Below are 27,856 nucleotides of genomic sequence, written 5' to 3'. Positions count from 1 at the left end.
TGTGTGAGGCACTGGGTTCAATTTCAGCACCACATATAAATCAATCAATTGATAAAATAAAGGTCTATCAACAACTATAAAAAAAATTAAAAAAAAAAAAGATTTAGGTCTTTAATCTATTTTGAGTTGATTTTTGTACATGACAAGAGAAAGAGATCTGGTTTCATTCTTCTACATTAGCATATCCAATTTTGCAGCACCATTTACTGAAGAGACTGTCTTTTCTCCACTGTATTTTCTTGGGTTCCTGTGTCAAAAATCAGTTGGCTGTATAAGCATGGATTAATTTCTGGGATCTCCATTCTATTCTATTGGTGTATTCATCTGTTTTTATGTCAGTACCATGCTGTTTTAGACTTTTTTTTTTGGCAGTGGGGATGGGGTAAACCCAGGATATTGTGTATACTAGGTAAACACTTACCAACTGAGCTATATCCGACCATGCTATTTTAGTAACAGTAGCTTTATAGTATGTTTTGAAGTCAGTATTGTGATGCTTCCCAGCCTTCCCCCATCCCCACCAGGATTGTTTTGGCCTATTCTGGGTTGTAGTTCCATATAAATTTTAGAAATCTTTTTCTATTCTATAAGAAAGTCAGAATTTGTTGGGAATTATAATACTGAATTTATAGATCACTTTCAGTAGTATGGTCACTTCTTCCAATCCATGAACACAGAATACCTGTCCATCTTTGGTGTTATCAATAATTATTTTCACCAGTGCTTTATAATTTTTGTTGCAGAGATCTTTCTTTCACTTCCTTGGTTAGATTACTCCTAATTTTTTTTTCTTGTAGTTACTGTGAATGGGATTGCAGAAATACATTTTATGTGTATTTTTTTTTCCAAGTGCTTGGAATCAAACTTAGGGCCTGTGCATGCTAGGCAAGGACTTTACCCACCCCCTGGCACTCAGTCTACAAAAATATGTTTTAAGTTGCTAAGTTTGTGGCAGTTTATTACACAGCAATAGATAACTAATACATTGTCTTTCATAAAAAATTTACTACACACCAAGTAAACTGCACATATTCTCATTTAAATTTCTCCCAAAAGGGTTGCAAGTGAGCAGCATTATCCACACAGGTAAGTGAGCATCTCAAGACAACTTCTGCAACCTGAGCAACTAATCTTGACGTTTTATAGGGCAAAATCAGAGAACTTCACAAACTCAATCACAAAATTCGAAAAGCAGACCCCAACTTTGAAAGAGTATTTTGCTTCACCTGATAAAATAAAAGATATGGAACTAGGACAAAGAAGTCAGTTCCTATAAGTGTACAAATCAGTATAAATAGAAAGATTCAAGAGAATTCATAACTTTCCAACCCAGGAGGCCACAGTTCCTTCCCAGCAGGGAAAAGTGGAAAAGTGTGTGTGCCAGAGAGCAGAAAATGCCTTCATATCCAATTTATTCTCCTTTCGTTGGTGTTCAATGCTCAGGGAGTATATTTCATAATGTACTCCCATTCCTTCTTCACTGCTTTAAATAGAAAGCAGATGTTTCCGGATGGCAAAATGCTTCTTTAGGCAGACATATACCTACTGTTTCCCTTGTATAGTCTTTTTAGAGCTGAATAAACACCAATTGCTGTTCATTGAACACATTTGGACCTGACAGTAATTGTCCCCAAAGAATAATAGACAGTCTGTGCAGCATATAGTATGTTTGGGATATGAAAACCACTCGGCAGAGAGACCACTCTTGCTTTTTTTGGCTTCATGTGAAATGATTCTGCAAAGAACTGGCATAACTACTTTTTATAGAAAAAATGATGTTCTAACTTGTCATAATCCTTCACTTGCAATGCTTAGCACTAGCCTTTTTTCTGACACAAATCTGTAAAACCTCATGATTCTTATTTTCCTACTTCTATTGATTTGACTTATAACAAACTATTCAGACATTATTTTACAGCTGTTTAAAACAATATTTCAAAGTCTCATAGGTGCCCTAATTAGTCTGGAGTCTTGAATTCCTCCAAACATCCAAGCACAGCAAGAAGTTTTCCCCTTCTCCAGATGGGTTAGGCATGGTTCACCCAACTTCAAGGCTTCCCGGGCTCTGTCCCTCACAGGAAAAGCTCCAGGAGCTTGGGAATGAACACCTGGCCCTGTCCCTCACTAGATGGTTTCTGTTGATTTCTTTTAGAACTTCTGCATCATCTGTACTTTCATGTGTCCATGCCATTGCACTTGCCTGTCACTGGGCTTAAAATTTCCTTCCCCTTGTTTGGCTTGAAGAATTTCAAGTCTTGCCATAGCATCTTATGAGGCCTGATGTGTGCTCTCAGCTTTTTGTTGTTGTTTTTGTGGTTCTTGGGATTTGACCAGGGCTTATGCATGCTATGAAAGCACTCTTCCACTGAGTCACACCCTCAGCCCTCTCAGAGCACAAGCCTTTCAGCTGAGCACCCCAGACCAGAAGCATAGGCTTACCTGGCTCCTGGTCAACACTCCAGATGGTCATCAGGCTCCTGGCCAGCAGGGCCATGTCCCCAGAGCCTAGACATAGAACTAGGGAAAAGGAAAGGCACACAGAACTTCTTTCTACAGATACTCCCACACAAGGAATCAATTTACAAGCATACTGGCATTCTACTCCCATAGAAAATCCAATTTGCAGATAGGACTGCATATCTAGAAAACTCTGGGAAAATCAACTGAAAAAGTGAAAAAATTCAAAACTATAAAATAAATCAATAGCCTTCCTATATATACAGTCAGATAGAAATTATTATTTTTAAAAAATTTTTATTCGTTCTTTTTAGTATACATGATAGTAAATGTATTTTGACATATACACACATGGAGTAACTTTCCATTTTTGTGGTTGTACATGATGTAGAGTTATACTGGTCGTGTATTCATATAGACATAGGAATGTTATGTCCAATTCATTCTTCTGTCTTTTCTATTTCCATCCCCCCTTCCTCCCTTCATTCCCTTTTGTCTAATTCAGTGCCACCCCGCCTCACCCCGGGGCTTATTGTGAGTTAGCTTCTGCATATCAGAGAAAACATTCAGTCTTTGGATTTTTGGGATTGACAGCCAGATAGAAATTATAATGAATTTTTGTCCTATGATTCCAGTTATATGAAATATCCAGAATAGGCAAATCAACAGCAAAATAAAGTGATTTTTTAACTCCTAAATAGGCTACATACTGCAATTAGTTGAATTACTTTAATATTTTCCTATAGAAAACTGTATCTGGAAGGCTAATCAAGTTATTTTATTTAGTTTGTACAAGTATTATGTGATTATTATTTAAACAAGTATTATTATTGTTTATTACATAATTTCTGTGTAAAACACACTTTCTTTAAAATAAGTATATAAAATTCAAAACATCATTCCTCAGTATTCAATCTAAAACTAAAATTTTAATACAAACTATCTTCATTTTTACATGAGAAGAAGCTTTACAAAGGCTAATTTTACTATTAATCCTGACAAGTCTTGCTTGAAACACATACTTTTCCCAAAAGAAGACCATAAATGAGATATGAGGTTCAAAGAGGGTGAAATCTGCAAATATAAAAAACTGAATGTCTCAGAATTCCACTTAATGAAGACTGTTTGACTGGCTAGTTTGTTTTAATTATAATTTCAAGTCTTATAGTTCTATTTCTTCCCCAAACATTCATATCCTTATAATATAATAGGAAGACAACAAATATTAGATGCTAACTGTTGAGCTTTTTTACTTTTTAAACATAGCAGTTAACATTTCTTTTCTTCACAGTCTGGAATGCATCTGGTTCATTAGCTTCTCCCATTTGATTGCTAGGGTCATGTTTCTTTAATCTTCACATTTTCCTGACATGAATGCCATGGTTGGTTTTGGGTTCCCTGAAACATTTTGACAGAATCATCAGTAGACATACTCATCACCACATCTGCCCTATCAGAGGGCTCTCCGTGTACGACATTGCCTGCCTTGTTTTTCAGATCAAGAAACTACATGCCACCATGTCACCCAAGAGTTCAAACTGATAGACTGCTTGGTAGCTTTCCCACAACAGCATCACTGGAGAAGCCTTCATTCTAAATATTTCTCTACAGTTCCAGAACACGGTTTTGACTGTACTGACTTCTCTTCTTCAAATTCTATAATAGCACCAGATAATTGCATATGATTGATAACTGCATCTGGGTGCCCACTAAGAAATCTGGTAACAAAGGATGGCCCAGTTTCATTGCATAAATGTCAAAATTTGTTATTTCTTCCCCTCTTAAGATATTTTCATCAATAACAAAATTGCCCATAAAACATTTTAGCTTTTTGAAAATGCAGCAGCTGCAATTATCTCAACTTTTCTACATTGGCTTTCAATCCCAGATTCTTTCAGCATTTACATAGCAAAAGTAATGTTCTAGGCCATCAGGCACTAACTGCAACTTCTTTAAATTAAAATTCTTCTGCCATTCCAAGCACACACATAGATATACCATGCTCAGCAATCACAAACATAGTGCCATTTGAACCACACTGGTTTTAGTGGTGTGCTGAGATTGAGGATATAAGCAAGTTTACCCTTTTCCAAAAGAGGAATATATGCTGTGGAAGTAAGTTAGGTGCCTGTGATGTTCACTTTCATCAGTAAGTCCATTCTCTTTATAGGTGTTTCCAATGTATTAGTCAAACTAATGGCACTGGTATTATTCACCAAAATGTCAATTCCTTTAAATTTCTCAACTGCCTTCTTCCCTGTGTCACTGATTAGTGCTGTTCACTTCTCACATCAACAATACATGACAAGGCCCTTACTCCAGCTGCTTTGATCAGTGTTGGGTAAAATGACTTCTGTAGATCAGAGGTGTTGGTGGAAATGTCCACAGTGAATTTTTTTTTTAAATCCCTACAGGGGTGGGGGTTAGCTCAGAGGTAGAGCACTTGCCTAGCATATGGGTTCAATGCCCAGCAACACACATACAAACACACACACACACACACAAATAAATGACACTACTTATTCCCTAGAGTACCTGACAGTTTTTAAGGGGTTACCAACACACTTCTGATATATTTGTGGTCTGCTTGTGTATGAGTTTGGTTGACTTTCAGGGCTGGTTCATAGTATAAGGGTTATCTCAGAGGCCATCAGATCCATTCTCATGAGCCCTGGGAAACTGTCCCAATTCTGAAAGTGATGGGTGGGTCCTAAGCAGTGGGTGAAGATTTGGATAGGGAGTGGGGGAGAGGCAAAGTTGTAGAGAAGCAAAGTCAGGATGGAACTGCATGGGTAGATGTGAGGCTTTTCTGAGGAAGCAGGAGATGTAAAAAAGATTGTGAGAGAATGAGGGAAAAGTGAGTCTTGACCAGTGACAAGAGAGAGAATTAACAAAACTCACTAGCAAGATTGCCGTGCCATTTCATGTTCAAAGGGCACCCCTCAATTCCTGAAACCCCTCTTCCACTTCCATACATTCTCCCTCCATCCCACCCCAGAGCCCAGCAAATCTTTAGGTTTAGCAGATAAGGGGGTGTTTTAGTCAACTTTCTTTGCTGCTGTGACTAAATGACCTGAACAATTGTAGAGGAGGAAAGGTTTATTTGAGGGCTCACAGTTTCAGAGATCCTAGTTCATAGGCCAGCTCCATTCCTTGGGGCTCAAGGTAAGGCTCAAGGTGGAAGAGTGTGGCAGAGGGAAGTAGCTTGCATCATCAGGAAGCAGAGAGAGACTCCACTCTCCAGATATATACCCCAAAATATATACCCCATAGCCAAGCCCCCAATGAACCACTCCCTCCAGCCACACCTTACCTGCCTCCAGTTACCACTCAGTTAATCCCATCAGGGATTAATTCACTAATTAGGTTAATATTCTCACAGCCCAGTCATTTCTCCTTTGAACTTTATTGCATTGTCTCACACATGAGCTTTTGCAGGACACCTCACATCCAAGCCATAACAGGATGAAGACAGCTGTCAGACACCAGAGGTGCTCTCAAAGATGAGGAAGGGGTGGCAGTGGGCCAAAGCCAGAGAGCCATGGACTCTAAGTGCCAAGCTAAGGAAATCTATCTTGGGGCCAGCATCTCCTGACTTTGCTCCGTGGAAAGTTTAGATTAAGGCTATTTTCTATTCCAAGTACATTGCAAGGCCAGGACTTGTGGAACATTACTGTAATCTCAGTCATTCAGGAGGCTGAAGGAGGAGGATGGCAAGTCTGGGGCAACCTTAGCTACTCAGCAAGACCCTGTATCAAAATAGAAAATAAAAAGGGGTGGAGATATGGCTCAGTAGTAGAATGTCCTAGGTTCAATCCCTGGTACCAGACACAAAACAAAACAAAAAATATATATTCCAAAAAAATACATACATAGGAAGGATGTTAAATGCATTTGGATATATATATATATTATATATATATAATATATATATATAAAATATATACATATATATATTTTTTTTAATCAGAGCAATATCACCATTAGGAGTGGTGTTCTTCCAGGAAATAACACAGGGGCCATATGATATGCGCATAAGCATGTAACCTGCACTTACAAACTATAAACTACTTACTATGTACAAACAAAGCATGAATGGACACATTCTATTTATGATTTACTGTCTATGAAAGGTATCTGGTCTTAGGATTTCAAAACATATTCATGATTTTATTCATAGAGGCACATCGAACATTTACACTATAAAAACTCACTCCACTGGAATCCAAGGTGAACAGAGTAAGTTTTAAATTAAAAATAAAAAGCAGTTTTATGATTCACATACTGTGAACTCCACAAGCCAAAATTTGGAAAATATCCAAGTAATGATTTCTAAAAAACCAGGTGGTAAGCTGACAGAGTCACAACAATTAATGACTTCTGGGACAGCCTAATTCAAGAGAGTGCAAAATCTTGCTGCAGAACAGTTTGTGTTCTTCCTTTTGCTATAACACATCTGTGCACAAAGATTTTCACATTATACTGCAATGAAACAAAATACAGAAGATTTATGCCATACCTGATGGGAGGGCTATGACTTGGCAACATCATTCCTAATATTAACCAATGTGATTTTTAGTCTTTTAAAACTAAGAAAATAATGTTCTCAATTTTAAATGTTAACGGCTTTTGTATTCATCTACAATAAAAAGGAAATGAGATGTTTGAGTATTCATGTACTTTGCTCTTAATAAACTAAAAATAACCTTCTTTGATGATTTATTCTATTACAGTCAGTAAGCTATTCCCATGTAAATGTGAACAATCTAATCATCTGTGAGATCATATCTTGCTGCCCACTTTACCTAAGAGTATGCTAAATCTTTGATCTGTTGATCTCTCACTAATATGTCAAAATGTGTAAATTGTTTCATGGTAAAACAAGTTTAGGAAATGCTGATTTTGAGAAAAGGAGTAGTACTGATTGATCAGCACTATGATCTAGAGGAATAATTGTGGCACATGTACTAAGAATGGGTAGACAAGGGAAGAGCCTGGAAAATACTAATGAGGCACTACACAACTCTCCACGCATACAGAGATGAGGCCCTGCCTGGGAATAGTGGGCTAGTGAGATTTCAAAGTGTGGCATCAGAATTTACGGTTTTCCATCTAGCATGTGAAGAGCTTGAAAGTCGCCACCCTATCTTAATTAGTAAAAAGATGAACAAAGTGAACAATCAACAACTTCTCTTGACTCTATTACAGAAGTGAGGTCACAGGGCAAACCACAGCACCCCCAAATTGGAGAGACAGAGAATCACAACTTACTAGAGCAAAAACCCATAAATGGAAACATTTGTGAGAATCAGTACCATGGTAGAAAAACCTGAACTGTAAATGGCAATGGTCTTCAGTTTGCTATACACAAATCTGAGTTAAAAACTCCATGGGGAGATAGTCAGAAGGGTGCCGCCACACTTTTGTGGCTTTTACTTCCAAAAGCTCTACCAAGTTCTATGACAAAGATCAAAGAAAAATGCCCACATCCATCTAGTTGATAGAAAGGAAAGTAGCCACTTTAAGGAACACCAGAGCTCTCTGTTCTTAACAAGGCTTGTCCTCAGTAGAAACTAACTCACCAGAGCCCAATCTTTTAGGGTATGAGCAGAGCCTCACTGACTTTGGAGACTGGAAATACCCACCTCCAACACCCTCTAGCCTTCCATATGGGCAAAGGAAAACACCCTCCTCCTGCACCCTCAGCCATCTGGACCCACCTAAGAGGGGAAGAAGAAAACCTGAGAAGCACTGGTGAAGTTCACAGTGCAGGGGCACAGGACCATGAAACTGAGGCCTAACCACAGGACTACAGAACCTTCCTCTTCCCACACAGCACCACATTACTAAAGGCCTAGCAGTTCCCTTCACCCAGGACATCATGTTACCTTTCAATGAAAAATTACAAGGTGGGGCTACGGCTGCAGTCAGTGGCAGAGCGCTTGTTGGGCACGTGTGAGGCACTGGATTTGATCCTTAGCACCAAATAAAAATAAATAAAGGCATGCTGTCCATCTACAACTACAGAAAATAAATATAAAAACAAATTTTTAAAAATTACAAGGTGTACTTAAAGTGGAAAAGAAGAATTTGAAGAGATTGAACAAGCATTAGAACCAGAGTGGGACATGGTAGGAATGTTGGAATTATCAGACCAAAAATTAAAAAAATTTTTTTATTAATATGCTAAGGGCTTTAGTGGAAAAAGTAGACAACATGCAATAACAGATAAAGTATACAGAGAGCTGGAAATTACAAGAAAGAAACAGAAATGCTACAGATTAAAAACTGAACTGTAAATGACAGTCTGAGGAACTCGTTTGTAGACTCAATGGAGTTGAGTAAAGAAATTCACAATTAACATCATAGTTAATGATGAGAAACCTGAAACTTTCCCACTAAAACTAGTAAGAAAGCAAGGATGCTTTTTAACATCATACTGGAAGTTCTGTCTAATGAAATAAGAAAAGGAAATAAAAGGTATATAGATTAGGAAGGAAGAAATTAAACTCTTTGTTCACATATAATAGTATAGCCTATATAGAAAATCCAAAAAAATAGACTGAAAATAAACAAAAAACACCCTTTTGGAACCAAGAAGCAATTTACAGCCAAGATTATAAGCTACAAATGTAATATACAAATTTGAATTGCTTTCTTATGTACCATCAATGTGCAAGTGGAATTTTAAACTAAAAAACACATTACCATTTACATTAGCAGTCAGAAAAATGAAATACCTAGATGTAAATTGAACAAATAAGGAAAAGGTCAAAATGAGGAATACTTTACAACTCTGAAAGAAATGTCAAAGAATCAGATAAATGGAGATTTTATTGATTCTGTTGCTAAAACAAAATACCTGATACTAGATATTTTATAAAGGAAAAAGGGTTATTTAGCTCACAATTGGAGATTCAGGAGCACGGAACCAGCATCTGATCAGTTCTAGTGAGGGTTGGTCACAACATGACAGATGGCATTGTGGTAGAAATGAGAGAAGGGAAAGAACACACGATGAGATAGGAAGCTAGAGAGAGATTCAGGAGCAAGACTTACTCTTTTACAGCAACACACTCTTCCAAGAACTAACTCCCTCCATGAGACCAGATTAATCCCTTTGAATAGCAGTGCTCCCAGTGACCTAATTACACCAGACCCTACCTCTTAAAAGGTTTCACTGCCCCTCAAGTACAACACTGGGGAGGGACCAAGCTTCCAGCACATGAACCTTGGGAAACACTCAAAGCATATCCAAGCCATGCTAGAGATATATACTCCATCTTCATGGGCAGGAAGACTCAATTATTGTCCAGATGTCAGTTCTTCCCAAATTAATCTATAGATTCAGTGCAATCCCAATCAAAATCCTAGCAAGTTATTTTGTTGATATTGATAAACTCATACTAAAGTTTAGATGGAGGGACAAGACTCAGAATAACCAGCTCACTACCAAAAGAGAGGAACAGGGGCTGGGATATAGCTCAGTTGGTAGAGTACTTGCCTTGCAAGCACAAGGCCCTGGGTTCAATCCCCAGCACCACAAAAAAAAAAAAAAAAAAAGAGGAACAACGACAGAAGACTAATACTACCCCAAGTATTTAAGACTTATTATAAATAAAGCAAGAGCAATCAAGATTGTGTGGAACTGGCAAAAGAATAGAAAAATAGATCAAGGGAACAGGATGCAGAGCAGAAATAGCCCACATGAACGTAATCAAAAAATCTTTACAAAGGAGCAAAAACAGTGCAATGGAGCAAATCATCTTTTCCAAAAAATGGTGCAAGAACAACTGTACATCCACGTGCAAAAAATAATAATAATGTAGACAAAGACCTCACACCCTTCACAAAATTAACACAAACAGGATTGCAGACCTAAATGTAAAGTGCTTAACTTTATATAAAACCCCTGGAAGATAACATAGGAGAAAAATGTAAATGGCTATGAATATGGTGATGCCTTTTTAGATACCACACCAAAGCTACAATTCATGAAAAGATTGAAAAGTCAAACTCCCTCTGCCTAGTCTCACTCAAGAAGACAGAGCCCTCACAATTCAATTATCCCCCAAAGGTCATAACTCCTAATACTGTTGCACTGGGGATTATGTCTTGATGTGAATTTTTAAAGGGAACAAGAACTTACAGACCATAGCAGATATCAAGAAAACATTTGTCACTAGGGAATTATAAATTAAAACAACAATAGCACTATATACCTTTCAGACAGCCAAAATCTAAAACATTAATAACATCAAATGCTGATGAGGATATGGACCAACAGAAACTTTCATCCTTTACTGGTCAAAGTGAAAAATGTACAGCCACTCTGACAGACAGTTTGGCCTTTTCTTATAAATCTAAATATACTCTTAACATATGATGCAGTAATTGTGCTCCCTGGTACTGACCCAAACAAATGGGAAACTTGGATTCACACAAAAATCTGAATAAGGATATTTAAAGCAGCTCTATTCATAGTTACCAAACCTTGGAAGCAACAAAGATGTACTTTGTAGGTAAGTAGAAAAATAACTGTAGGTACAGCAAGACAATGGATTATTATTCGGCACTAAAAATAAATGAGCTATCAACCTATGAAATGACATGGAGGAACCTTAAATGTTTATTAAGGTAAAAGGCTGACTGATCTCTCCAAAACCACTTGGCTACATATCACATTAAAAACCACTATGTTGCCCTTCCTTTATTAGGAAAGGAAAAGAAAGTTGGTGGGTGTGTGGAGTACACATTGAAAGACTTAACTGTCCTCACTTTGTCTCAGGAATGTTAACAGACTTCATTTGAAATACTAGTTTCTCTAAGGGTTGTTTTCTACCTGTTAGGGACAAAGGTAATAAGAAGATAGGGTTGCTCCACAAAATTTTTCTGTTTCCCTCTTTTTTTTTGTTACTGGGGATTGAACTCAGGGCCTTGCGCTTGCAAGGCAAGCACTCTACCAGCTGAGCTATTTCCCTTCTTTAAAGAGTAAAGGAAGAACTGGTTCAGAGACCTGGATGAGATGATGCCTTCTAAGATGCTGTGACCATCTGTGTGACCTGTGTGCCACTTCACACTCCATGAGGTGGAACTTGAATATAACCACCTCAAAGGGTTAGGATTAAGTGTGATGATGTGTGCAAAATGCCCTTTGGTATTAATAGTATCCTGCTAAAGGAATATTATCACATGTTAATTATAGGTACAAAATGCTACTACAAGGAAGAGAATCCCCTTTTTACTTTAGACAGTTGAATCTGCCCAGGGATAATCTGGTTCTCCCCCCCTGTTAGCATCAGCAAACTAAAGAAAGAAATCTCCCCCAAATAACTGTGTTTTTATAATTTTAAAAATTTGTTTTTCTTCAAAGTTTAAAAATTCAGACGTCTGGGACTTGTTTTTTCTCTACGGGCAAATTAGTAGTACCAGTGGTAGCAAACTGCTCTATGGTTCATTTTTTCCCTTTCAGGTTCCTGTGTAGCAGCAAGGGGGATTCTAGTTCCAGTTCTAGAAGACAACCCTTTAAGTGTATGACTACCACTCTGAATTTGGGTTTGAGGGGGAAAAAAAGCTCTTCTTGTTTTCCTAGGAATCATACTTGTTTAGAATTGCAAGGTGTGAAGAGGCTTGTCAAGTCAATTACAAAAGGTGTAAACACAAAACCATGGGGCTGGGAGACAGCTCAGTTGGTAGAGTGCTTGCCTTGCAAGCACAAGGTTCTGGGTTCAATCCCCAGCACTGCAAAAAAAAAAAAAAAAAAAAAAAAAAAAAAAAAAAAAAAAAAACACAATCAAAGGTGCAGACATGCCTCAAAAGAGTGCTTATGTTTTCATTTATACTATCAGTTGGTCTCTCTGGCTAATGAATATTTTATGTGTGTGTATTCCAATAAAAATTTATTTACAAAAACTGGTATCATAATATTGTCAAAATGGCCATACTACCAAAAGTGCTATACAGATTCAATGCAATTCCAATTAAAATTCCAATGATGTACCTTACAGAAATAGACAAAGCAATCATGAAATTCATCTGGAAGAATAATAAACCCAGAATAGCTAAAGCAATCCTTAGCAGGAAGAATGAAACAGGGGGTATTGCAATACCAGAACTTCAACTATACTACAAAGCAATAGTAGCAAAAACAGCATGGTATTGGCACCAAAATAGACAGGTAGATCAATGGTACAGAATGGAGGACACGGACAAATAAATACAATTTTCTCATACTAGACAAAGGTGCCAAAAATATGCAATGGAGAAAAGATAGCCTCTTCAACAAATGGTGCTGGGAAAACTGGAAATCCATATGCAGCAGAATGAAAATAACCTCTATCTCTCACCCTGCACAAAAATCAACTCACAATGCATCAAGGACCTTGAAATCAGACCAGAGACCCTGCATCTTATAGAAGAAAAAGTAGGTCCAAATCTTCAACTTGTTGGCTTAGGATCAGACTTCCTTAACAGGACACCCATAGCACAAGAAATAAAAGCAAGAATCAATAACTGGGACAGATTCAAACTAAATAGCTTTCTCTCAGCAAAGGAAACTATCAGCAATGTGAAGAAAGAGCCTACAGAGTGGGAGAATATCTTTGCCAATCATACTTCAGATAGAACACTAATTTCCAGAATATATAAAGAACTCAAAAAACTCTACACCAAGAATACAAATAACCCAATCAACAAATGGGCTAAGGATATGAACAGACTCTTCACAGAAGAAGATCTACAAGCATTCAACAAACATATGAAAAACTGTTCACCATCTTTAGTAATAAGAGAAATGCAAATAAAAACTACCCTAAGATTCCATCTCACCCCAATTAGAAGGGCAATTATCAAGAATACAAGCAACAACAGGTGTTGGAGAGGTTGTGGGGGAAAAAGGTACACTCATACATTGCTGGTGGGCCTGCAAATTAGTGCAGCCACTCTGGAAAGCAGTGTGGAGACTCCTTAGAAAACTTGGAATGAAACCACCATTTGACCCAGCTATCCCACTCCTCGGCCTATACCCAAAGGACTTAAAATCAGCATACTACAGAGATACAGCCACATCAATGTTCATAGCTGCTCAATTCACCATAGCCAGACTGTGGAACCAACCTAGATGTCCTTCAATTGATGAATGGATAAAGAAACTGTGGTATATATATATATACAATGGAATATTATTCAGCTATAAAGAATAATAAAATTATGGCATTTGCAGGTAAATGGATGAAATTGGAGAACATCATGATAAGTGAGATAAGCCAATCTCAAAAATCCAAAAGACGAATGATCTCACTGATAAGTGGATGATGACACATAATGGGGGGTGGGAGGGGGGCAAGAATGGAGGAAGGAGGGACTGTATAGAGGGAAAAGAGGGGTGGGAGGGGTGGGAGAAGGAAAAAATAACAGAATGATTAAAACATCATCACCCTATGTAAATGTATGATTACGCAAATGGTATGCTATTACTCCATGTACAAACAGAAACAACATGTATCCCACTTGTTTACAATAAAAATAAATTTAAAAAAGAACACTGGTGGCAAGTATAGAGTTGCCAGATTTGGCAGATGAAATTACAGAATTTCCAACTACATTTAAATTTCATATAAACAATGAATAATTTTTAAACTGTATTTGAGATATAATTCAGATACCATAAAATTCACCTTTTCTTTTTTTCCTTTCCTTTTTTTTTTTGTACTGGGGATTGAAGTCAGGGGTGCTTTGACCACTGAGCCACATTTTTATTTTTTATTTTGAGACAGGATCTTGCTCAGTTGCTTAGGGTATTACTAAGTTGCTGATACTAGCCTTGAATTTCTAATTCTCCTGCCTCACCCTCCCAAGTATCTGGGTTTACAGATGTGTGTCATTGCTCCCAGCAAAATTCACTTTTTTAAAGTACACAATTCAGTGGCTTTTAATCACAGAATCGTGCAACCATCCCACTACTTAATTTCTGAGCTTTCCCAAAACCATACTCATTAGCAGTCACTCCTATTCCCGTCCCTTAGACTGTGACAACCACTAATCTATTTTGTTTCTTTGGATTTGCCCATTCTGAACATTTAATATAAATGGAATCATACAATATGTGAACTTTTTGTGTCTGGATTTTTTTTGCTCAGCATATTTTTCAAAGTTCATCCATGATATGGCATGTATCATACTTCATTCTTTTTATGGTTGAATAATATTCCATAATGTGAATATACTATACTTGATCCATTCTTCAGATGATGAATACTTGGGTTGTTTCCTCCTGTAGGCTATTATAAATAATGCTGCTATGAATATTCATGTACTAGATTTATGTGGACATACGTTTTCTTCACTCCTACAAGTGAAATTGCTGGGTCATATAATTACTCTGTTTAACTTTTTGAAGAACTGCCTGGCTAATTTCCAAAGCAACTTCATTACTTTGCATTCCCACCAGCAATGTATTGAGGATTCCAATCTGTTCACATTCTTGCCAATACTTGTTATTGTCCGTCTTTTCCACAGAGCCATCTGGTGGGTGTGAAGTGAGGGTAAGGGATACTGGGCATACCTCTAAAGGAACAATCATGTACCTAACTGAAGGCAACCTATATCCCAAGTAGGCAGAGAGTGTGTACCTGCTCTGAGTCCCTACTATCTTTCTTGGGTTGCTGCCTCACTAGGCTGCCTATTGCCAGGTCTCTTATTAACAAAAGAATTTTTTAAATGTCTTTGAAGATATTGAAAACACAGAGAACTGGGATTTAGAGAGGCAAAAAGAAGTTAGGAAATTAGTAAGCAAAAGATTTTTATGTAGTGCAACCTTGAGAGATATAAGCATCAGAAAGATGTCCTATGGGCTCTGCCATTCCTTGTTGTCTGGAGTGGCCTGGACAGAGTTAAAGCTCACCACTTCTGTGTCCTGGGGAGGGGTGCTTATAGAAGCACCCAGAATCCAAGGAGATCATCGACTTTTCTTGGCTTCCAAGTATTCTGATTGTCCCAAGGAGGCCTGAACTGCATTGAGAACAGAGCTCCAGATTCTTCTAGAACTTCTCTAGTGCAGCTGGAAAATCTCATGCTTCTCCTGCCAAGTGGTGCCTGTCAGCAAGGTCTGCAAGTCTGACCCAGCACCTAGAGCCCACAGCACTTATCCTAACTTACCCGTATCTCCTCTGCCATCCTTGCTTCTGTTATTTCATCCCAATAGCAGCACTTTCTCAGTGCTCCTCATTGTCCTTAAAGCAACAGAAACCACTGCTTAGCAAGGTAAACAACTGACAGGTAAGTAGATGGTCACATAATCAAGTTTTGCACCCTTAGAAAATGTTCCTGCTGCAGTCCCTCTGCTGGGATCCTTTCTCCATACTACTTATAAGACAGAGTCCCTCTCCCTGGCTCCCTGAGAATTCTCAGATGCTATCTGTTTTCTGATCAGTTAAAAAAAAATGTGCTTGGACTGTGGCACACAATGTGGTAGTTCCTCAAAAAATTAAACACAGAATCACCACATGGTCCTGCAATTGCACTTTTAGGTACATATCCACAAGAACTGAAAGTAGACTGAAACAGCTATTTATATGCCCAAGTTCAAAGCAGTACTACTCACAAAAGCTAAAAGGTAGAAATAATCCTAATATCCATCAACAGATAAATGAATAAATTAAATGTTATACACTTACAATGAAATATTATTCAGTTTTAAAAAGAAATTAAAATCTGATATGTGCTATAACACAAATGAACTTTGAAAATGTTATGCTAAGTAAAATAAGTCACAGAGGGACAAATATTGTGTAAGTCCACTTGTATGCATCAAATTTTCAAATGCATAGAGACAGAAAGAACAGTAATTCCCAGGGGTTGAGGTAAAGGGGATGGGAGTTATTGTTTAATAGGTACAGAGTATTGGAAGGGAGCAGGGAAGACCCTCACTCCCTCACCAAGGTCTTCTGCTTAGCAAGTTGCTTTTGAAGAATTGCTTCCGCCAATGACCAGGTTCAGGAGCTACTGACTCCTCCCGCAAGCTTTCCCACAACCCCTACATGTTCAGTAGGTCTAAACCTGATCCATATATGACCTTCCTGGGGTGGAGGTAGTGAGTATTTGTCATCCTTTGGAAGGCAAGCACAGACAAAACCAATACACAGAAGCAAGTCACTGTATTAAGTGCAAACCCTGGTACCTAGAGCAAAGAACTGAAAATATTGTGCAAAAATTTTGAGGTTGTGTGCAACGGCTGACTGTGTGCTAAGTGAAACCACCCTTTTTGCCAGTATAAACTTTACTCCTCACGTCCTGAGATGGCCAGTCCAGGATCCTATCCTGTGCACTATCTTCCTGATACTTCGGCACAAGTCCCAGCAAAGTCTCATTTGGATGATACCGCTTGTCTCTTGGTGATTTATATCACAAATTCAGCAAAAGAACCCCATGTTGATTGGTAACAGTTTCACTTTGGGATGATAAAAAAAAAAAAAAAACAGAATGGAGAGCGGTAGTGACTATACAACACTGTCAATATATTTAATGCCACTGAAACATACACTTAAGATGATCAAAATGGTAAGTTTTATATTATGTATATTTCCAACAACCAACAAAGTATGCTGGCAGCAACTCATAGTGAGGTTGGGGATCACTTCAGAGAGATGATGATGCATCCAAGCTCTCAGAGGGTGAAGGAAGAACAACCTGAAACAGCTCAAAGGCACCAGAGAGAAAACTGCAAAGGGTGCGCATTGAAAGAACAGGTAGGTCAATGGGCAAGCATGAAGATGGAAGAATGCAAACACATTCTGGGAAGTCTGGGAAAGACAGAGTTTCTAGGAGGGAACTGTCTTCAGGGAAGATGGCTCAAGGGAGGCCAAGTAGGATGAGGTTCAGAGAGTACCCAAAGAAAACTGGCCACAAGAGTTTGATAAAATGTTACAGTTTCTCAAGGTTTGGGGATGTAGCTCAGTGGTACAGCACTTGCCTGGCATGCACAAGGCCCTGGATTCAATCCCTGGCACCAAAAACCTTACACCTTCTCATTAAAAAAAAAAAAAAAAAAAAAGAATTAAAACAATTAGATCCTTTTTGGTATCAAACTGCAAAGATTTTTTTTTTAAAGTTATTTTGTTTTTGCTGAAAAAGTTCTGGAGATGGGTAGGGGACACACAATGATCTGAATGTGCTTAACATCCTGATGTGAACACTTAAAAATGGTTAAAATGGTAATTTTAATGGTAGGTTCAATTTTAAAAAAAGATACAAGTAACCCCACTGCCAGAATGGAGCACATCTGTCTCTTCTACACTATGGATGGAGTGGTACTTAGAATTCTCTGGGAGTCAGCTTATTATTGCATATCAAAATGTAGAAATGTATCCACCTGAACCCAACACCTCCATTTCTAGAACTCTGTTCAAAGGCAATAAATAAGGATACTGCAAAGATCTTGTGCAAAAGGAACATCACTGAAGAGCTGCTTGTTTAAAATAAATAAAATCAAAACAAAGCTGTAAAGAATCTAAATGATCCAGAGTAGGGGTACAGTCAAAGCATATATTCATGCAAGAAATTCCAGTCTTTCAAAATTGAATGAATTAAAATGAATACTTACTCACATAGAGAGATTTATTTTGACCCATTACCATTTAGTCTCTACAGCATTGTTAAAAAAATGAGGCCAAGTGTTGCAGAGTCCCAATCTAGCAAAACCCTCTTTGAGCCCTTCTTTATCAAAATGAACTAGACAGACCTTAAAGGACTTGACATCACTTGACATCTCTTGCCTCAGAGAAAACAAAACAAAGTGGGGAGAAAAGAACTCAGAGGTTCCAGAATTAAAAACAAAACAAACAAACAAAAAAAAAAAACCTAGCCAACACTAGGATTGTGAAGTAAAAACAGTAGGTTACAAAATAGCATCCTATTCTGCTCCCATTCTTGTAAATATGCATGCTGATATGTATTAACTTAACAAATATGTAGTAAACAACTACAAGGAGAACTTCCAGACAATTAGGTTTGCTAAAATGTGAAATTGTATCCAAGCAATAGAGACTGCTTCCCAAGCTAAAGATCAAGTGCATGCAAATTAGAAACATAATGAGATACAACATGCACCTGTTGGATGGCTAAAATGAAAAGACTGACCATTCCAAATGTTGACAAGTTTGTAGAAGAACTAGAAGGATCATATGCACTGGTAGAGTAGTTTAATCATTCTGTTAAAAACAGAACATTTCTGTTAAAAACAGTTTAACAGTTTCTTAAAAATTTAAGCACACAATGTATGAATCCTGCCATTTTCACCCTAGTTTTATCTAAGAGAAATGAAAGCACATCCCACATCTGTAAAAAAAGTAAAAGTAAAAAATCCACACAGATGTCATATCATTTATGTATCTGTAATTATATTTGCAATATTCATGTATTTGAAAAAATCAAGAAATGATTCACTATCCATGACAGGTGAATGAATAAACAAACTATTATAATTTGACATGATGGACTATTAACCAGTAATAAAAAAATTAACTGTTTATACATGCAAAAACATAGATGAATCTCAATAGTAATTATGCTGAGTGAGAGAAGCAGTTTATATAAAATTTTTAAAACTGCAAACCAAAGTGTTGTGAGAGACAGCAGTCAGATGTTGCCTGAGGGCAGGGGATGGAAAGAGGTAGGAGAGATTAAAAAGGGTCAGAAGGAAACTTTTGCAGGTGATGGAAATGATAACTATCTTGATTGTAGTGGTGGTTTGAAGGTTACATACATGTATCAAATCATACATTTTAAATGTATGCTGTTAATTTTGTGTTAATCATAGCTCAATAAAACCTTTTTGAAAAATAAAAAAAATTTTTAAAGATCAAGTGCAGAACCACCTGGACCAAACAGAACAGGAGTGGGACAGCCTCAAACACCAGACTTGGCAGGAGAATGGTAAATACGTGAAAAAACTTTGGATGGCAGAAGATGGACAGGAACTTGGCACCAAAAGAACTGAGCCCCCCAAATTGTCCCTTAGTGCCCAGGTACTTGGCTTAGTACCTCCAAACCATGGACTACTCTTTGAAAGAGTCAAGGCTCTAGTTTTTAGTTTTTAGTTCCCATGTGATTTTGTTTATTACTCACTGGTTTCCAAACCAGTATTCAAGAAGTACCCATTTATTATTTGTATTTTCCCCGTGGGCCCCATTACTGAAGGACTTTGGCCTTCATAAGTCCTCAGGCAATATTTATGAAAGATAATTTATGTTCTCATTTCTTTACTGGCCTAAGTCACATGTGACTATCAAATAGCTTTTTAATCTGCAGGAATTCACCACAGTGGCCTCAATCCTGATAGGATTCCAGTCAAAAATGAAGATATGTTAGTTACCAGCTCAAGCAGCCTGAAAGCAGAACAGCTGCCCTTTGTCTTGGTGAAATAATGAAAGTGTGGGCACTTGTCCTGCTCTCCCAGGCTGCTGGGTGGGAATTGCTGGAACAGCCATTTCTTTCATACCCAAAGACATAGCACATGACACCAAAGATACATGCATGAAGGTGCAAGCAGGGAGAACCTGATCGAATGAGGACAATAATTAGTCCCAGAATATATTTAAGGCAGAAGTGATGCATTTAGAATTTACTATTACAAGGTTGAAACATTAAGGGAAGTTTTCAGGGAAAGAAGCCTAGTTCACAAGAATAAACTCACTGTTCTAGAGCCAAGATGAGTTTATTCGGACATGGAAATATGCCTTCCACCAACCCTTTATTTGCTGCAGCCCTATGAACACAGTAGGTCCAAAATATTTAGATTATTTGGTCTTGGCATAATATGTAAATTCTATCACAAGTGTCCAGCAAGGCAAAACTCCTTTCTATTATTTCCCACAATGTTAAGGATAAAGATGTAACCAGTCCCATCTGGTCCACAAAGAAAGGTAGAAGGGATCCAAAGTAGACATCCATCAATCCCTCAGGTTGGGACAGCTGCTGAGACAAGAGTTCTGCAAAGACTGAGCCAGCCTGGGTCCTGGCTGAACCATATGCTCTGCAGAGCAGCTCTGGAGATTAGGAACACACAGGCAGCAATGTTCCAAAGGAAATCAAGAACTGACAACAGGCAGGCTGCTGGAGCCCCATGTCACCTTCTTAAGAGCCCTTCACAAACCTAACATCTGGCCCTAGGGATCCATTGATGAGTAGATGCCATCCCTTCCTGACTAGCCCTCACAGACAGTAACATGGAGTGAGCACTGGGTATAGAAACCCCAGCACCTGAGGGTGCAGAGAGTCAAGTTTCAGTGCTGTCTGGCTTGGGTATTATAGCTAGATGTCTTAGCCATGGTCCTCTACCATAGACAGATGCTGTTTTAAGGTCAGTGTGATCTGGCTGGGAGAGCGTCCATTAGCCATGGGACAGGCCACCAAAGTGCCCTCCCACTAAGGCCTCATTTCCTCACTGTACTTGAATATTAGCAGGTAAGGCTTGGTAATTATGGTTTGGATTGAGATGTCCTCCCAAAGCTCCTGTGTTAATTCAGGAATATTCAGAAGTGAAATTAAGGGATCGTGAGAGCTGGAACCTAATCAGTTCATTCTAGTTTGAATGAACTGACTAGGTAGTAAATGTAGGCAGATGGGGTGTAGCTGGAAGAGGTGGCTCACTAGGGGGATGCCCTGGAAGAGTGCTTCTTCCCTGTGGCCACTTACCCTTCTCTTTCACACCTGCCATGAGTTAAGCAGTGTTCATCTGCCATGCCCTCCTATAACTTTCTGCCTCACCTTGGGCCCAGAGCAATGGACTTGGCTGATCAAACATCTAAAACTGTGAGCCAAAATAAAATTTCTCCTTCTCTGTTGTTCTTGTGGAATATTTTGGTAACAGCAATGCAAAGCTGTCTAAAACAGTCATCTACTGAGGGTTTATTCCCTGAGTTCTTCTTCATGGAGTTTCCCACCTCACTTCCAGTTTCAAGGATCAGCTCCACATTCTGGTGCCTGAGTATACAACTTCAGCTCAGATGTCTATCTCTTCCCTCAAACCGAAGTTCAAACCTCACCTCCCTGCTGGGTATATTTCCTATTTCAGAGACTCAAACCATCGAATCTATCACTATGGCAGAATTCTAAGAGTCTAATGCCCAGCATAGGTCAGAAACATCTCCCATCTCTAACTGATTCCTCAGCCTCCTTCCTGGCAGTGGCCTCCCATGGGCCATAGGTATACTAAGATTGGTCCTGCAAATGGATGCACAGTGCACAGTTCCAGGAGTGTCAATCACATGAGCTTATAAAAGATATGAATACTTTTTAGGGCAATTAAGTGGCAGATGGCAGTATCTAGAAGATGTCTCGAAAAAAAAGTGATTTTTTTCTAATTTGTATTGAGAGGTCATTTGGGTTAGGAGGAAGTCATCTATTCAGAAGGGAATCTCCTCAGCCCTCAGGAACCAGGGCAGGGCCTAGGCAATTGGAATCCCAGAACTGGACACTATGAACAGTCTTGTCCACCTGCCTGTGTGCTGTTCAAATATTTTCCATGTGTCCATGACGCTAAAAGGATTGGGAAACACTGACCTAGATTACAACAATAACCTTTGTTTCAGGATCTTTTCTGTTGGCAGATAAACAAGCTTGGGTTTCTCCCATTTGTACCAGACCTGTAAGTCAGCATATATGCTCCACCCAGCATCACTTTCTGCCCACAGGCCCTACTCAGAGTCACACTAGGCTTTTTGTCAATACAGGACCAAGGACAGGCTGGACTGCTGGGCAGATGCCCAGCACTAACAGCTCAGCCCACTATGGGGGTAGTCATTAGATAAGCCAATCAACCTCCTCATTCAGAATTCAACTGTCCTCAGAACTGCACTTGGGGCCCTCCCCATTATACATTATTATATATTACTAGGACATTATTCCTTTTCTATCAACAAAGGAGGCTTCACGGATCAAATTAACCTGAGATTCCAATACTATTTACAAAAATGTCAATCAGAAATTAACTGGAATGTCCAGCACCAGGAAGAGTCAAGTCAATAAATTAACACAATGAAGTACTATGTAACCATTTTAAAAAGAGAAGATCATTATGGGTGTACTAATATTGTTCCTGCAGTGGCAAGAAATGTACAGTTCCAAAGTCAAGAGCTGAGTGCTAATCAAAGGAAAAAGATCCTAGTACCAAGGTCAAGGGGAGTGTCTCCTTTCTAGCACTCTCCCAATTGTTCAAAAGCACATGGCATCTTCGTGTGCTTCATGTTTGGAATATAACATGCTTGTGATCATTTTTATATTTTTTACGACATTTTTCTACTGCCTTCTTTTTCTAAGAAGAAAAGGAACACAGCTCATTTTTCCATAATCCTTATGTCTTCAAAGGGTGTTCACTATGCCCATTGCCTGGAATCTAGTCCAGTCTCTGTCCTGGAAGATATTATTATTTTTGGAGTCATTGGTTTCCAGTTCTAATTCAGACTAAGTGCTTCTAAGGCCAATTCATGGCTGGCTGGCTGGGAATTCATTAGACTCCCAGACGCCTCTAATTTATTTTGTTCCCTGAACATCTTCTTCATAGTTTTCACCTTTGTTTTGCAAGTATAGATCCTTAAGATGAGTGAGAAGTTCATTTTAAGTCCTGAGATCTGTAATGGCCTTTACTTTCCCCCTTACATGTAATTGGTTTGACTGGATCTTAGATTGCTAGGGCTGCTGTACCAAATCACCAGAAACTTGATGGTTCAAACAACAGAAATTTATTCTCTCAGTTTTTTGAGCCAGAAGTCCAGAATCAGTTTCACTGGGCTGAAACCAAAGTGTCAGCAGGGCTGTGCTCCCTCCAGAAGCCCTAAAGATTTGAGAATCTATTTCCAAGCATTTTCTAGCTTCTGGAGCTGTGCTGGAAGCTAGCTCCAAATTCAATGCCCACAGCAGAGTATCTTCAAATCTCTCTCTGCTAAGGTTCTAACACCCCTGGTGTCTTCTGTCTGTATAGTAAAATCTCTCTCTCTCTTCAAGATGCTAGTAATTCCATTGGGCCCTGGATAATTCAGGATAATCTCCTTAGCATAAAATTCTTAGCTTTACCATATAAGGTAACATTTATAGGCTTCAAAGATGAGAACCTGGTATCTTGGGGGACATTTTTCTTTCACAATGGATATAAAACAATTTATATTAAATGATAAATAAATTATTAAATGATAAATAAATTAAATAATAAATAAATTACTTTCCCTCACGAGCCATTTGGAAGGCCTTGCTTTATATCTTCTCACACCTGTTTTATCTTGATGTCAAATTTACAATGCATCTTCTTTTCCTGCTTCCCCAATGTTAGAGTGCCCCATTAGGGAAGTGATCTTCCCTAACACCCTGGCTTCACATACCATGCAAGACCAAAGAAGACTATTCGAGAATGCCAACATGACATTCCCCATCTTGGCTCTGCCAGTGCTGCCAACTTGTCCTCGTTCCCTCTGGTAAGCACAGTGCTCCCAAGACCTCCAACTGAAGGCTCAGTTTCAGCACCACTTCTCATTCCTATGGCTCAGTGCAAACTCTAAACCAGTCCTCTCTCTTTCTTTCTTTTCTTCTTTTCCTTTCTTTCTTTTTTTCCTTCTCTCTCTCTCTCTCTCTCTCTCTCTCTCTCTCTCTCTCTCTCTCTCTCTCTTTTAATCAAGGGTTGAATTCAGTGCTTTGCCGCTGAGTTACATCCCCAGTCCCTTTGACGTTTTTTGAGACAGGGTCTCACTAAGTTGCTGAGGCTGGCCTCAAACTTGCAATTCTCCTACTTTACCCTCAAGTCACCAGGATTATAGACATGCACCACCCTTCCACCTCTGTGTTATATTTCTGATGCTGACATTCCTTCAGTTTCTTCCATCCAGAAATTTGTTGCAATCTCTCAACTACTGATAATTCCCTCCTTTTCATTTTGCTGTCTTGGGATTACACTTTTCATAATCTCTTTATTATCATTTTAATGGATTCTGGGGAACCCATTAAATACACTCAAGCACTGAATCCTCCATCTTGAACTCTAAGTTAATCTCATTAATTTTTCAGTTATAACTTGTATATGCTTGAAAGATAAGAGACATTCTACTCAAAGTCCCTGGTCCTTAGGCTCCTGCTGTTGGGTGGTCAGAGGGGGTGGCAAGTTCAGGTTCAACCCAGTTTGTCACCCAGGCCCCACCTCCAACACAGAGAGCCCTTCCTTGTGTGAGCACCACTGCCCTAACACAGATCTGTCAGTACATATTACGAAACTGGCAAACTGTATGTGGGTTTCCTCTTTCCAGGATTTAAAAAAAGCATATTAGTTCTTTCCTATAAAGTCATACACATGCATTGTGACACTGCACAACTTTAAATCAAGAACACCTTTTGCAGTTTCCATCAGCCTAACAGAACCTTTTCACTCAAAAGCAAAGACCGCATGATACAACCCTACTTTACAAAGGCTTGAGTTTAAAAATAAACACAGGCATTTGAAAGAGCACAAAAATAGTTTGTGCTCACAGCTCTACAGAGCCCCACAGCACCAGGTGTATGCTGGTTTGGAGGAAGCAGAAAGGCCACATTTAATAGAAAGCCCCGTGGACCTCAAACAAGTCATAGAGGCATGAAGAGAGCCTTTTTGTGCACTTGATTCCCTTGTATTATGTCATGCCAACCAAGTCCCATTCAGACCAACCACAGGTGCCCACCCTGTTAAGATATTCAAAAATGGGTTGTGAAGACATGAAATCCAAGTTGACATGAAATCCAAGTTCACACCCAGCCTTCATCTCCACCTGCCTTTGCTGAAGTTCCTGCTCACACCATACCTGTGCCTTCCAACAGAAATGGCTCTTGTTCATGTCAGCACCCACAGCTCATCTCCATTGATCAGAATCTTACCACCCTTCAAGGGAAAATGAAAATTGGACACTTATTCCTCAAGGGAGAGGCATCAGATGAATCAAACTGGATGCTCCCCTGGCGCCTAGCTCTCTCTGTACTTCTCTTGGAGCCCTTATGTCATTCTGTCTCATCTTTGAGTCGCTATAGATGTGTTGTAAACCCCCCAAAATGGGTTGTAAGTCACCTTAGGCAAGTATCAGGTCTTCATTTCTGGAGCCTTTGCAGTACCATAATACAGGAAGTGCTTGAAGTTATGGCCAAAGGTTTGAAAGAACCCAAGTCTCAGAGGGCTTAGAGCGACCAGTTCCCAGCTAGTGGGACCCTGTGTAATGCCAAAATCAAACAAGCAGATTCTTGTTGGGGAATATTAGGAACCGAGAATCCCTCTCTACAGCAGAACTGCTAGGTGTTGCTTTCCTCCCAGGCACACACATATACATATACACACACAGGTATATTGAGGTATGTTGACCCTTTCAGTTCCAGGTAGCCAGAGCCCTGATTTATGGTTTCCCCACCAACAACCTCCTCCCAGTGTGCTGCAAAGTGATCTTTCTCAAGATGCCCTGCCTGGCCTAAAAGAAGTTGGAGAGCACAGCTCTACTAGGGTAAACTCAATGGCCATACTATGTTTTACATGATGCGTCACCACCAAAACTGAGACAGGCACCCAGAAAAATGTGTCAACAAAGAGGTCAAAGAGAATGGTGCACAGAGAGAGGGAGAAGAAAAGGGGAGGACACTTAACAACCAGTAAAGTTCCTTTTATACTTCTGTGGATTTGGAAAGAAAATGTACAGAGCATTGGAATGTCTTGATAAATGACTAACAGAAGAATGTGCACTCTGTGAAGTGCTCTGATTGCTGTGTGGGTAACAGGTTATGACTGATCAGATGTGGGGATATAGTACTGGATCTTCAAGAATTTCTTATCTTTTTTGGTTAAGGTTCAATGGTCAACTTCTAGCAGAACAAGGCCAGCAGCAGGTGTTCAGGCAGCTGGGGCTCATGTGTGCTGGCCCCAGAACAGCTCGTGCTTGTTCCCTTGCGCCAAGGACATGTCACCCATCTCCTCCAAAGGGCCAGATGGCCTGTGTGCCAACCTCTCCCTACTTCATTTTAATCTCAAAGCATGCTTCTTCAAGTTTCTATCCTCAGAATTGCATGTTTCCATGCACATTAACACCATGAGAAAAGTCATGTTCCTTTCCTAAGAGATCTGTTTTCTAAATAGGAAATGCCTTTCCATGGTCATGTAGCAATGCTGAGATGGACTCCACCAAGGTCTCACTGTACCTGGAAAAGGCAGTGCCTGGAAATGTTAATGTTTATGAATCATCTGTTATGTGCTGGGCATCATCATGACCTCACCTAATCTTTCCAACAACCTTGAGAAGTCAGCAGCTGTGTCTTCATTTTACAAAGGAAAAACAGCAAAGAGAAAAAGATTAGGTAACTTGCCCAAGTCCACATAGGGCTATTAAGTGACAGTCACCTAAGTCTCTGAGTCTAATATGATGCTTCAGGTTCTCTTTACATTTGTTCCATTGTGCATATCACCAGTGGTGTCCCACATCCTTGTTCTACCGTTCCTCCTCCTAAGCCCCCTCTGCCCTTTTCTCCTCCAACCCTCACCATCATGCTCAGGTTGAAGCCCCCTGGAGATGCCCATTTGGTCTTTGGGCATCCCTTACCAAGGTTCAGTCTTAAGCATCCCTTACCAAGGCTGTCATCCCAGGCTTTAAGGAATGATCCAAAAATTCTGTCCTGTCATCAGACTCTGTCAATCACTACCCCTCATGGCAGCATTTAATACCAACCCCCGTGTTACTCCCCCTCATCTCTTGATGATTTTAGCTCCTGGATCACAGTCTCTTTCTCCTACACTACACCTGTTGTGATTCTCAATGATTTCAATACATACATAGATGATCCTTCCAATTGGTCTCTCAGTTCTTAAACTTCTCTTTCCTTTCCCCTCAGCCTCTCCAACTCTTCATCATAACCTGTCATTACCAGTAACTCCAACCCATCTATAATTGTTACTTTATGGATTTCATTCTCTGAAAATAATACACATTCTCTTAATCTGTTCATACTATAAACAAAAGAAATTTCTTTTTTACAGTTCTGGAAGCTGGGAACTCCAACATCAAGGTACCACCAGGTCTGGTAAGGGTCCACCTTCTGGTTCACGGCTGGCACCTTCTAGCTGTGTTCTCATATGGTGGAAGGGGCAAAGGAGCTGAGACTTCTTTTATATATGTGTATTTTTTTTAAGCCATAGATGGACAAGATACCTTTATTTTATTTTATTTTTAATTTATTTTATGTGGTGCTGAGGACCAAACCCAGTGCCTCACATATGCTAGGCATGTGCTCTACCACTGAGCCACAACTGCAGGCCTGCTGAGACTTCTTTTTAGGGCACTAATCCTACTTCTGAGGGCTCATGACCTACCCACTTCCCAAATGTTTTACCTCCTAATACCATCTCTTTGGTGATTAGGTT

At 39.2% G+C, this 27,856-nt stretch overlaps 1 protein-coding gene and 1 pseudogene across 2 annotated transcripts in view; both read right to left on the bottom strand.

Moving 5' to 3' along the window:
• Nucleotides 1-27,856, bottom strand: part of Homer2 (homer scaffold protein 2) — an 87,610-nt gene that overhangs the window by 40,306 nt on the left and 19,448 nt on the right. The window lies entirely within an intron of this gene.
• Nucleotides 3,743-15,630, bottom strand: LOC124976325 (hydroxysteroid dehydrogenase-like protein 2; annotated as a pseudogene).

The sequence above is a fragment of the Sciurus carolinensis genome, chromosome 2, assembly GCF_902686445.1.
Source record: "Sciurus carolinensis chromosome 2, mSciCar1.2, whole genome shotgun sequence".
Lineage (NCBI taxonomy): Eukaryota > Metazoa > Chordata > Mammalia > Rodentia > Sciuridae > Sciurus > Sciurus carolinensis.
The sequence above is the reverse complement of the archived record's forward strand: the minus strand, read 5'-3'. Positions and strand labels throughout refer to the sequence as shown.